Raw genomic sequence first — 13,684 nt, forward strand, 5'->3', positions numbered from 1 at the left:
TTATTGTTCCATAGAATGATTTTACTGTTTATTTTGGTTTCTAAATTATGAGTAACTTTACACCATGCCGATAGAACGTTCGATAGATATATGTTTTTGGTTGAAATTTCGTCAAAGATATTGTTGTCGATATTACTTTCAAACAGTAAGTTTCCATATATTTTAAGGATTTTCTGGTAGAATAATTTCCATTTACTCTTATTGGTTTGATCTAAATACATTTTGACCCAACTGCATTTGATTGCATTCAAGAATGAATATATATCCGTTAGTCTGATACCTCCATATTCTACTGATTGAATGAATTGCGTTCGCTTAATTTTATCAGGTTTACCGTCCCTTATGAAATTAAATATTTCTGATTTTATATCTTCAATAATATCATTTGTTGGCTTTGGGAGAACTGTTTGTGTATAAATTAATTTAGGGAGTGCAAACGTTTTGAACACGGTGTTTTTCCGATAAGTGTAAGTTTACGATGCTGCCATGATTTTAAACAATTTTTATTTTTTTGTAATTTAGGCAATATGTTTTTTAGAATTGTTTTATTTTCACTGTTTGTAAAGGTTATTCCTAACGTTGTTGCTTTATCTGATGTCCAGTGGAATTTCATTTCTTTTTTAAGATGAATATTACTTTGTTTAAATTTACCTACTCGTAGCACAGTGCATTTCTTTTTGTTTAGTTTAAGACCAGATGCCATTCCAAAAAGGTTTAGCGATTCTATAAGATTATCGAATGAGTCACTACTGTCATTTAAAAACGAAGTTGCATCGTCAGCAAATAGGTTTCCCTTCTTTTTATCTAACAATGGGTTAAGAACAGTATTGAAATCACCACCGATTATAATGTTTTATCTTGGTTATTAATTATAAAGGATTGTAATGTTTCGTAGAATGTGGAATCATCTATGTTAGGGCCGTAAATGTGGATTAATGTTTATTGTATTTCGTGTATTTTGATATCTATATTTGCTTGTCTGCCAATTATTAGTTCGTTAAAGGTATCGACTGTGATCCCTTTATTATTTTTTATCAGAAAGGCATTGCTTTGTGTATTAGTATGTTGTTCACTGAGATAGATTTCTCCGTCCCATTCATCTTTTAAGGTTTGTGCTAAATTATGTGTCAAATGACATTCTTGTAAAAGGCATATACTTTTTTTTGTCTAACCATTTGAAGATTTTTATGCGTTTTTCTGTATTGTTTAGCCCTTTTACATTAAGATAACATATTTTAATAATTTAAAGAGGTGGAGGGTGATGTAAATGATAATTTGTGTGTGCTTGTCCAGTTGGTTTCTATTAAAAAAAATGTCCATTTGCTTTCTATTATAAGACATAAGATGTCCATACATACACACAAAAAAGGAAACAAAAAAGGAAAACGGAAAACATGATAATTCTACTGAAAAAGATGTCTACACATAAGATTAAAAAGAAAAGAACACTGGGGATATAAAAAATGGAAAATCCATAGAAATGAAGAAAATATTCCTATATTTGTTCTCTTCTTCTTTGAAGAAGAAAAATATTAAGGAAAAAAGCAACTACAAACATTTTGTTCTCTATACAATTTGGCTCACAAAATTGGAAAAAAGAAATACTACATTTGGTTATCTGTACAATTTGGTACAATTTGGTTCACATTATTGGAAAAAAGAACTACTACATTTAGCTGTATAAATTGGTACACATTCTAGAAAAGCACTAACATACAATTATTATTATTATCATTATATATAAGTATACACATCTGAGTATAAGTTGCTGTCAACATTATTTTAGGATAACACAACCCGTAGGAAAAAAACACGTTTATGTCTTTTAACTTAGAAAACAATATGTATACATATTTAATATGAATAACCTTATATTGGATATTTGTCTACATTTTATCTTATTTGACTGTAAAAAAGACGGAAGGAACAATGCGCATTACGTTCGAACGTTGGTGTCAACAAATTTTAGGATAACACAACCCAAAGAAAAAACGTTTTTATCCCATTTTCACCGCGACATTGACGGTATAACACGTTGTGGAATATACTTGCTTGAATTCAACACTGTGGAATATACCTGTCGCGTGCACGGACTACTTTTTAAATGGCGTCATGCGATATGCGCTAAAATTAGGTCGATATTGTTTGGTTTATTGATTGAATTTTAAGGTCATCCATTAGAAGAAAATGTGCATATTTTGCAGAAAAAAATATATATGACATATTCACCAAAAGAAATGTTGAAATAAAATATAAAATTACACGATTTTTGTTTTGTTATTTTTTTATTTATATTTACTTTACCACTGAATGATTTTTCATAAGAAACAAAGTCGACAAAACTTAAGCTTCACAATTATACGACCTTCAACCTTTAAATCTAGTCATATGACATAATTTTTCGCCATCCGTATAATGAATCAGCTGATTGATGGCGTCATAAAATGACATACTTATTGCGTCATTTTCCCCATTTTTTTTGACGATTTATTATTAACGCGACTTATTTCACATGTTTTCTACATGTACTGGATGTCAACATATCTGAATTGTCAATTGATCACATTTTCCTTATTTCGTGTAATGTGCATTGTTTATAACCAAAGCATATACTTTTGACATTTAACTTAAATATTAAGAATGTACAACAAGCCATACACATATCGTTCAGTTCATGAATAATCTGCTATGTTTGCTTTCCTATTTAATTCACGTTAGGCATAGAGCTGTGTAAAGTATAAGATGGTAAAAATAGCACCACACTGGAATTGGGAACGTCCCATTTTGTACACTGGTATTTTCTATTCATTTATCTGTTGTGTACTGGAATGTTTTCCATTCTTTGTGTATTTATATATAGAGAATATATGGTTGGTGACTTTTGATATCATGTGATATAAGACGAGTCTGATAATTATGGCTTAGGAAAAGGCGAGGCTTGCCGAGCCTTTTCGCACGCCATATCGGACGAGTCTTATATCACATGATATCAAAAGTCACCAACCATATATTCTATTTATTATGCCACATTGTAAAGTAAATAAGAAAATATTCACAAAAACAAACAAAAACAAACAACCGCTAAATTCATTGATGTAGATACGGTAATAAATATGCAAATTAGTAGCAACCTGATGACATCCGCCAGCGTCTATGCATATATATTTACACATAAAAAAAATAGTTCGAAAGTAAGCAACAAACAATCAAATTTAAACGCACATAATACAAAAATTGAAGCGAGAAATCGAAAATTAAAAGAACAATTTCTGCACTAAAAACACAATACCAACATTTTTTACAATAACACATTCGACATGTACTTCCAAGAGTACACACCAACCGCTATTTTCAAAGCGAATAGTGTAGAGTGAAAATTTCAAACAATAAATACAATAATCAAATGGAACGGGATTTTAACGTAGTGCGCAATTTGGAAGTGATAAGAGTTATTTATTTTTCAACTTGTCCATCTCCGTAATATACGTTTAGTTGTGAGATGTTAACAGTTTTCCCCCAAAAAACAGGCCTTCACGTGCGAAGTTAAAGTGGGTGGGGAACGCGACTACTTGTGTATTTCGAGTCGCTGGAACTTCATAATGAAGCTTCTTTTGTGCAATAGTCAGCGACGTTACCAGCTGTGTGTTAGACGAAACGAAAATGCTTTGGTTTTGCATCGTGTTTTGAGACTGTCAGGGTGACATGATGGATTAATTGCTGTTTTACTGACAATAAATGAACATGTTTGTGTTTGGAGATTGCTTAGGTTAATCAGGGATGTATAATCCCTGGGTTAATATCTTCACAATTGGGAAATCCCAACATAAGTTGACTGCCAGTTTGACCACTGATCTGCATAATATCAGTGGGAGAGCATGCTGAATCCCGCAGCTTCTGCACCATATGTTTCCTGGCCGAGTGGTTGGTAAGTTTCATTGTTATGTATACATGCTTAAACACACATGTTTCATTATTTGTGCCATTTTTTTACACCCATTCTCATGCTGATGAACCAATGATCAGTGCCAGTTGTTCTACTGTCACGAACTGTTTAGTCACAATTGTGGAAAAATGAGTAGCGCACTGTTCGAAATTGTGAAAAAATGAGACACGCACTGGTCCAAAATTTGAAAAAATGAGTCGCGCACTGTTCAAAATTGTGGGAAACATTAGTTGCCCACTGTTCATTCTGATTTCAAAATTGTGGAAAAATGAGTCCCACACTTTTCATAAATTAAATTTTGAAAAAATGAGTCACGCGCTGTACAAAATTTGTAAAATGAGTTGCTCACTGTTCAAATTTTTGCAAAAAAATAAGTCATGCACTGTTCATTCAAAATTGTGGAAAAATGAGTAGCGCACTGCTCAAAATTGTGAAAAAAATCATGTCACGCGCTGTACAAAATTTGGAACAATCATTTGCGCACTGTTCAAAAATGGGGGACAATTTTGTGGGGCACTGTTCATTCAAAATTACAAAAAAATAAGTCACAAACTCTTCAAATTGTGAAAACACATGAGTTGCGCACTGTTCAAAATTTGTAAAAATGAGTAGCGCACTGTTCAAAATTTGGAAAAAAATGAGTCGTACACTGTTAATTCAACATGGTGGAAAAATGAGTCATGCACTGTACACAATTTTAAAAAATGAGTTGCACACTGTTCAAAATTGTGAACAAATTGAGTCACGCACTGTTCATAAAAAAATTCACTGTTTAAAACTGTGAACAAATGAGTTGCGTGCTGTGCAACTTTTTTGAAAACATGTGTCGAAAACTGTTCAAAATTGTGTCGCCCACAGATCAACATTGTGAAAAAAAGAGTAGCAAACTTTTTTTAAATTGTGAAAATTTGAGTCGCGAACTTCTTTAAATTGTGAAAATTTGAGTCGCAAATTTCTCAAATTAGAAAAACAAACACCTATTCCCTTAATAAGCAAAAAAAGCCCCGAGTCCATAATAAAAATATTTTAAGTTAAAAGAAATTCTAAATTATTTTTATATAAAGTGGAGTTAATACATTTTCATTTTGTATTAATAATATTGTGTCTATTAAAGTTGTAATTTGTTCAAGTTGTGGCATAAAAATGTTATTAATACACTCTATTTTGAAATGTTATCTCCTGTTGGATTTGTTTTATTTTATTATAATGAAATGTTTTTCTTTTAATGGCAGAAAGTTGCGACCACACATTCCATGGGTGATGATATCTACCAAAATTCTTGGCGGCACAGTTCTACCCTCGTCAGTTGCACTTGTCCGAGTCTTTCTCTGCCTCTCAACCAACTCAGATACCCCCCCCCCCCCCCCAACTGCATCCCGGCACAGCTTCACATCAACCCATCTAATTAATTTGTCGCAAAGGTAATACTTTTTGTCGACAAATTTATTTTTGAGAGTATTTATGTTATTGTTTTATCTGAACATGTTATAAATCTATATGTCACTATATTTATAAAGTTTAAATTTTAATACAAATTATATATCTGGATTTTTATTTTTAACCCTTTGCATTCTGGGAAATTTGTCGTCTGCTAAAATGTCGTCTGCTGAATTTGTAAAATAAGTATTTTCTTCATTTTTTTCAAAGATTACTATCAGAATAGCAAACAGTTTGGATCCATATGAGACGCCACGTATTGTGGCGTCTCATCTGGATCCAAATTGTTTGCAAAGGCCTTCAAAATTCGGTTCCAGCACTGAAAGGGTTAAAGCAGTTATGTAATGAATGTTTGCTGATGTTTTTTTCTAAAGGATTCTTTATTTTATTTTCAGGTTGACTTCACAATTTTCCTGTTTGGTTGTGGAGATAGAATCATTTTTTTGTGAAAGTTTGATTTCAGACACTTAAAAATTGAAATTGTCATGTATTATTAGGCATGGCAGGCATTAGCAAAGCATCTCAATCAAGTATTAATTATTTTACTTTGTCAATGTCAATTCATTGTGTATGCTATTCACCTGTTTGCCTTGCTTTTTATAAGAATGACACAAAAAAGGAAAGCATTTGTAAAGTATTAGTTATTTTTTTTTATATAATCTTAGACGAGATGTTTAGTGAATATTTGTCATAAATTCTTCTTTAACTTGATCAAATCTGTCATATTTTATTTAAAACGTGTGAAGTATATTTGTGTTACGTTTTAAAGGTATATCATTACTCATTAATTTACTGTTTTAAATTGTGTTCATCTGCAGCCAATTAAGGTTCATGTAAAGTGTAAAAAGGCGTATTCTTCACATAGAAATACTTCAATAAATATTATGGCAATAAATTCAATTTATAAGTCAATAGCCTCGTTAACACTTGTAGAACATATAAGAAAATGCTAATAAAAAAAAATATGATGCAAAATGTTGCTTTTGAAGAAATATACAGCGCATGCATGAAATTATCAAAATAACAAACGGAGTTAAATTGAACAAATTCCTTTGGTCAAAATATTGTATACACTTAATTTTAGGTACTACAAATGAAAATTCCACACAACACACACCAACAATCCTAAAATAAGGAAAAGAAAAACATAAAAAAAATGTCAAAAGTTAACACAATAATTGGGGACTACTTTAAGTATGGTGGACTTACCAGTGAACCTTCATTTTCAAAATTACTTATCTACTCGCAATACAGTACTCATTATAGTCACAAAATGACACAATTACAAAAAAATAAACTATATTACCAAAAGGGAAAACACTTTGATTGTTCATTTGAAATATATAGGACTCGGAAAGACGACTAATTGGCTACCTTAAAACAAATTACAACATGTTTATGTCACATCTCGAACTCCATACACGTTAGTTAAACATGTGGGGCATAAAACATCCGGTTTCAAGGAAGTCGACATAACAATATTTCAATTAACGATCTAGGCATAATATTTGTGGGATCGGAAAAATGAATTATACAAATGTTGGGCACACGCACATATTAAACCAACTGAACACTTACATTTCTATAAAAACCTTGTCATCGATGAAAAAGTGCTTTTGTTATTGTCTTGTCATGTTTACTTGTTCAGGAAGCCATTATTTGCCGGAAGTATATTCGAAAAATATTTCGTTTCAAAATCGATCATTGATAAATTACTCACGATCCGTTTGTTCTAAAATTTGTATAATTTGTTTATGAGGTAATTTCAAGTTATGTTATAAAGTAAATATTTAATATAAGCAATATTTAACAAATTCGCAAATACGAATCAATACACATTTCTGACCAAGATGGACGACCGATGAAATTAAATCGGGAGGAGAGTCAATTATATCAAGATTCTTTTCAAATAGTGCGTTTCAAGTAAGTGTAATTGTTATGGAGATATTATGAAAATGATATATTTTCATTAATTTTATTTTATAAGATCATAACTCTTATTGATCGCATGCTATGCGCGCAGAAAGTTAGTATTTTTCCAAAATCTATAAATAGCGACTCATGGCATTGACATGTTCATTTTGAAATACGCATAGTGTCTTTGTGGGGCTGTATTGACGCAATTCGATGCTCGGAGTACCTTACATATAACTTGCATATACTGTTGGTGTTTTTATTTGGTGCATTTGTGTTTTTTTAATGAAATTGAGAATTTGCCATACCTTGCAATATTTTTGATAATAATTACACTATTACTACCATTTGTGAGTGTTTTTTTTTTAATTGTGTACATATATGGAATAAAAATGTGATTATTGCAACCATATGTAAATTTCATTAACTTATTTTGGGTATAACTGATCATTTTTATATTTTAAAATTTCATCTATATGGGGTCATTTTGGGACTTTACATGAACCTTAATGATAGCGGTGCACATTTGTATTTGTTTTTTTTTCCATTGATTAATGCTCATTTAATTTATATTTCCCTATAGATATATACTTAATAAAGTGTTAGTTTTGTTTAAAAAAAAAACAACGTCTCGTTTATTAATGTTCTAACTTCTGAATAAAATATGAATCGCTGTTTGTTTCCATTTAAATCAAAGAAGCGACATACCACGCCTACAAAAAAGTAGTTCTCAGAATGGGCGGGGCTAAAACATGGAACGCTAAAAAATTCATTGAGTAAACCAAATATGGGCGGAGTTTTAAAACGGATATTGATGGGCGGAGCTTAAAACTGTTATCGGATGGGTATCCGATAACACTTTAAAATATCATGTCAGCGTCTCCAACGTAAATGCGCTGTCGTGGCATAATGAATTAAATTATTTTCTCGTACAATAAGGGCATTTACCATAGATAAATAAAACATTGTGCAAGTTTAAACATAATTATGTTTGTATGCAGAAATCTGCAAATGCAACCGAGTTTACCAACGGCTATTATTAGATAAACTGCTCCGGTTCATTTGAACAGCAGTAATGTAGAGTACATGACGTAGCGTGTGACGAAGAAGAAAGTTTATCGCGTTCATAAACTCATTTGAATAAACTGATAGAATGTCATAAGGGTCTTTATTTAACTATGCTCAAATAATTATTAAAGACCCTAGATGCAAAATCGTCAATTATTGAGTTAAATGGATTATTAGATGGATTTTAAAGGATAATTAAAGGTAAGATACTAGTTCTTACGTGTTTTGATTTTTGTTTGTACTTTTGTCGTTCCCTGTTCTCGGGGAAATGATTTTAACATGGGCGCCATTGATGCATCGGATCACACACGGCATACCCATATCATTATATAAAAAACACGTTCTGCGCGTCCTTAAATTCGTCGTCCGAAGTCGGAAAAACGTATTGCCCTGTATATTTTGTCAAATAAAGTGTCAGTCGCTGCAATTGTCTGTTTACTCGTCAAAATTGTTAAGGTCGTCGATAGCTAAAGAAACTTCAGCGTACAGTTTATTTAGTATTGACAGACCTGTACAAAGTCGCGCCAGTCGAAAATCATAAAAAGCGACATTTAAAGTTATGGTAGCCAGAACTAGGTCGTCGATGGTGTACATCTATGTTGACATCGACAGCATTTTGTCAGGAGCAATCGCCGCCATATTGGATTTTGATCATTTTCTTTCGAAAATAAAATGAATTATAGTAAAGTAAAATCTTCTTTTCGCGGTCGTAATGTGTTAAAATTCGCATACTGCGTAAAATTGAATGTAGGCATATGGTGATATTTAACCAGGTTTTCCGAAGGAAAAAACTGGTTATTAGATTGGCGAATGCGGGCGGGCTGGCTGGCTGGCTGGCGGGCTGGCTGGCTGGCTGGCGGGCTGGCGGGCTGGCGGGCTGGCGGAATAAGCTTGTCCGGGCCATAACTATGTCGTTCATTGTCAGATTTTAAAATCATTTGGCACATTTGTTCACCATCATTGGACGGTGTGTCGCGCGAAATAATTACGTCGATATCTCCAAGGTCAAGGTCACACTTTGAGTTCAAAGGTCAAAAATGGCCATAAATGAGCTTGTCCGAGCCATAACTATGTCGTTCATCGTCAGATTTTAAAATCATTTGGCACATTTGTTCACCATCATTGGACGGTGTGTCGCGCGAAATAATTACGTCGATATCTCCAAGGTCAAGGTCACACTTTGAGTTCAAAGGTCAAAAATGGCCATAAATGAGCTTGTCCTGGCCATAACTATGTCATTCATTGTGAGATTTTAAAATCATTTGGCACATTTGTTCACCATCATGGGACGGTGTGTCCCACGAAAGAATCACGTCAATATCTCCAATGTCAAGGTCGCCACGACTAAAAATAGATTTAAAAAAAAAAAAAAAAACTTACAAAGGGGGTAAATTTTTTTTGGTCATTTCAAAAGTTCAGTTTGAGTTTTCTCCCTTTATCAGATTTTTTTTTCACAATGAAAACCTGGTTTTGTGACAATTTTGTCCCTTGTTTTACTTGTTTTACAGTTTGTGTGTGAATTTTTAAAAGACTATTTTGCGTACCAGAACAAATACATGTATATCACTACGCATGGTTACATTTGTTAGATTTTAAGCGCTTTTATGACTGAATTAAAATTATTGTTAAGGTTATTAGATCTATTTATGTTAAATGTCACGTCGAAAAAATCAAATGGGATAAATAGAATACTAGGATTAGCGTTGAATACAGAGAAGTTTATGTTGCTCGGCTCGAACACCGAAAGCGCTCGCCAAGGCTCGCGCTTCCGGCGTTCTAAGCATTCGCAACATAAACTGCTCTGTATTAAACGCTAACCTAGTATTCTCTATATGTCTTTTAACTTAGAAAACACTATGTATACATATTTAATATGAATAACCGTATATAATTAATTTTCTACATTTTATCTTATTCGACTGTAAAAAGGATGGATGAGAAAAGGGTCAATACGTTCGAACATTTAAATTTTAAGTCGGAATAATGTTATGAACATTATTTCTAGAGGTCATTTGTAGCGAGTATCCTATACATGGCTAATAATATATAGAGAATATTATGTGAGTTTTGGATAAAGATCAAGTTTATCATGCTCGGCTTAGAAAAGCCGATCGCTAACATGGTTCGGCACGAACAAAGAGCTACTACATTTGGTTATCTGTGCAATTTGGTACACATTCTGGAAACACATTAGCATAAAGGATTATCATTATTTGTTTGTATATTGTATACACGTCTGAGTATAAGTTGTTGTCAACCTTATTTTAGTATAACATATCCCTAAACAAGCAAGCTACATATTTGCAAAGACAGATACATGGTTATTATTTTGCAGACAAAAGTTTTACGTTCCATTTTTCTATACAATTTAAAAATATCATTTCGTTCGAATTGATGAATGAAGAGATGAGTATTGTTTAATGTATACACATCTTGATATAAGTTAGAAACCCAGTTATTATCATTAGTTTATAATTATACATATATATTTATACACATTATATTTATTATCATTATTTATATTTATATTTATTTATATGTATACACATATATTTATACACATTATATTTATTATCATTATTTTTATTTATACACATATATATTCCCACGTACACATATACACACATACGTATGTATATACATACACAAATATACACACACATACGTGAACACACATATATACACATACATACATTGACCTTCATATGCATATATTGGCATATATATACATACGTATATACACATAAATACATGTACACACACATACATATACATATAGCATACATGTACACGCACGTTCATACACACACACACACACACACACACGCAAACACACATACATACATAAATACCGACATATAACACTATACGCACTATGTATATACGATGTAGAAAAACATACATTTATACACATATAAAAACACACGTATAGATACATACAGATGCATAGTTATACACAAACATATACACAAGTATGTATACGATGTAGGAACATAAGTATTTATCTAGAATTGTGTAGGGTAATAGGTGATCGAGTCTGATTGCCACAAAACGAAAATATTTATATATGTGGTCTACTCATAATGTAATGTTAATACTGATTTGCACACCTATTACAGATGAATAAATTTAGAGTGTGTCAAGTCAGATAAACTCAGATAGTTTTTAATAACGGCGTCGATTCGTGTTAGCTGAGGCCCTACTGGCATACGAATGTGAACCGACTGTCTGTGGCCATGGTTTGTTGAGCCACGTTTGAAAATGTTCGTAGTCAATTCTGTCTGAGCGGTCTTTGCCTCTACAACGTGCATAGAGCTTCCCATCGAAAGACCAAGCACGCTCCACGTTCTCGGGGTCCTTAAGCCTTACAGACGTTAGGACTTCCGCGTTTAATTTTTTAAGGTCCTCATTTAGAAAAATACCTGACCCTTTGAGCAGTTTAGCGTTTCGCATAACGTCAGGCTTTGTTTGACGCCTTACGAACTTGACGATTACTGGTCTGGCCTTATCTCGGTTAAAGTTTCCTAACCTGTGAGCGACATCTATGTCTTCCTTTTGAACCTTCAAAGAGACGACACCTGTTCTGTAACCGATATGGAGGATTGGAACTCTGTGTCGCCTTGGAGACCCGTGATGCGCAAGTTATTTCTGCGGCTGTATTGCTCGAGCTCATTTAAACTTTCTGCACTGTGCATTTCCGACTTGTTAAGTTTTGTTTTAAGTTCTTCTATTTCTTCATAATTATTGTTGATTTGACTTAGTAAAATGTCTATTTCTTTTGACTGATCGAAGACATTTGAATCGACTATTTCTAAGCGTATGAAGACGGAGCTCAATAACTTATCTTTGAGTAAATCAATTGTGTCCCGGATTATTGTACGAATTACGGAAGTGTCAGCCTTTGTCAAAACTGTTGAAGTTTCAAACTCATCCAGACGTTTTCTATGGACCGAATCGTGGACTTTTCAGTGGTAACTTATGCGTTTTGCTGACTTAACATGGATTTAATCGACTTTTGTTTAGGAGCATCATCTGATACTTTTTTCTTCTTTGAATCTTTTTTTGGAATTCTGCCCCTTTAAACTGTCTAAAACAGACGAGTCCAATAAGCTGTTATCCGTTTGCTCACTCGCAGTGGAAGAATGGTGGCGTTTGTTCATGGTTCACAACAGTCACGAGCTTAACGGTATAGTAGTGAGATTAACTTCTTAACACCGCTGTCCAATGTAACCACAACCACAGAGATATTACAAGGTGCAGTCAATCGTGACGAGAAAACGTTCGAAAATATGTACGTGTAAACACATATTTACGTATTCATGAAAATTTGCTCGACTTTTTTCACACCCCATCCGCTCCTGGAAAAATACAAAAGCTTGAGAATTGTCTTTTGAAAGTCACAAACCTCCTTTTTGCAGATTTTACACATATCCTGTCCAGTAAACTTCGTATGTCATGATTATTACTCAATATCGTTATAATGGTAGCTTCACACACGTTTTTTTTCAATTACTAAACTTACATCTTAAACCTAGTACGGTGGGTGAAGTTTTCTTACAAAGGTCTATTATAAGTAGGACTTATTAAGTTTACTTTTCAATGTGAATACTTTGTATACAGGCAGTTGCTGGGAACATTATTACAGCCAGTCCCATCTCTGACCTGAACCCCCTGTTCTTGGCTTGTGGGGCAATGCTGCAAGAGCAGCGTAAAGGTCAGTGTATACAGGGTAAAGGTCAGTGTATGCAGGGTAAAGGTCAGTGTGTGCAGGGTAAAGGTCAGTGTATGCAGAGTAAAGGTCAGTGTGTGCAGGGTTAAGGTCAGTGTATGCAGGGTAATGGTAAGTGTGTGCATAGTTAAAGTCAGTGGATGCAGGGTAATGGGTCAGTGTGTGCAGAGTAAATGTCAGTGTGTGCAGGGTAAAGGTCAGTGTATGCAGGGTAATGGGTCAGTGTGTGCAGAGTAAAGGTCAGTGTGTGCAGGGTAATGAGTCAGAGTGTGCAGAGTAAATGTCAGTGTGTGCAGGGAAAAAGTCAGGGTGTGCAGGTTGATGGGTCAGTGTGTGCAGAGTGAAGGTCAGTGTGTGTAGGGAAAATGTCTGTGTATGCAGGGTAATGGGTCAGTGAGTGCAGAGTAAAGGTCAGTTTGTGCGTGTGCAAAGTAAAGGTCACTTTGTGCAGGATAAAGGTCAGTGTGTGCAGGGCAAAGGTCAGTGTTTGCAGGGAAATGGGTCAGTGTGTGCAGGGTAATGGGTCAGTTTGTGAAGAGTAAAGGTCAGTGTGTGCAGCGTAATGGTCAGTGTGCAGGGTAAAGGTCAGTGTA

At 33.7% G+C, this 13,684-nt stretch overlaps 1 pseudogene; it reads left to right on the forward strand.

The window, feature by feature from the left end:
- LOC127872658 (xanthine dehydrogenase/oxidase-like) overlaps positions 1-13,684 on the forward strand; it is a 90,622-nt pseudogene that overhangs the window by 26,284 nt on the left and 50,654 nt on the right.

Source organism: Dreissena polymorpha, chromosome 3, assembly GCF_020536995.1.
Source record: "Dreissena polymorpha isolate Duluth1 chromosome 3, UMN_Dpol_1.0, whole genome shotgun sequence".
Classification (NCBI taxonomy): Eukaryota; Metazoa; Mollusca; class Bivalvia; order Myida; family Dreissenidae; genus Dreissena; species Dreissena polymorpha.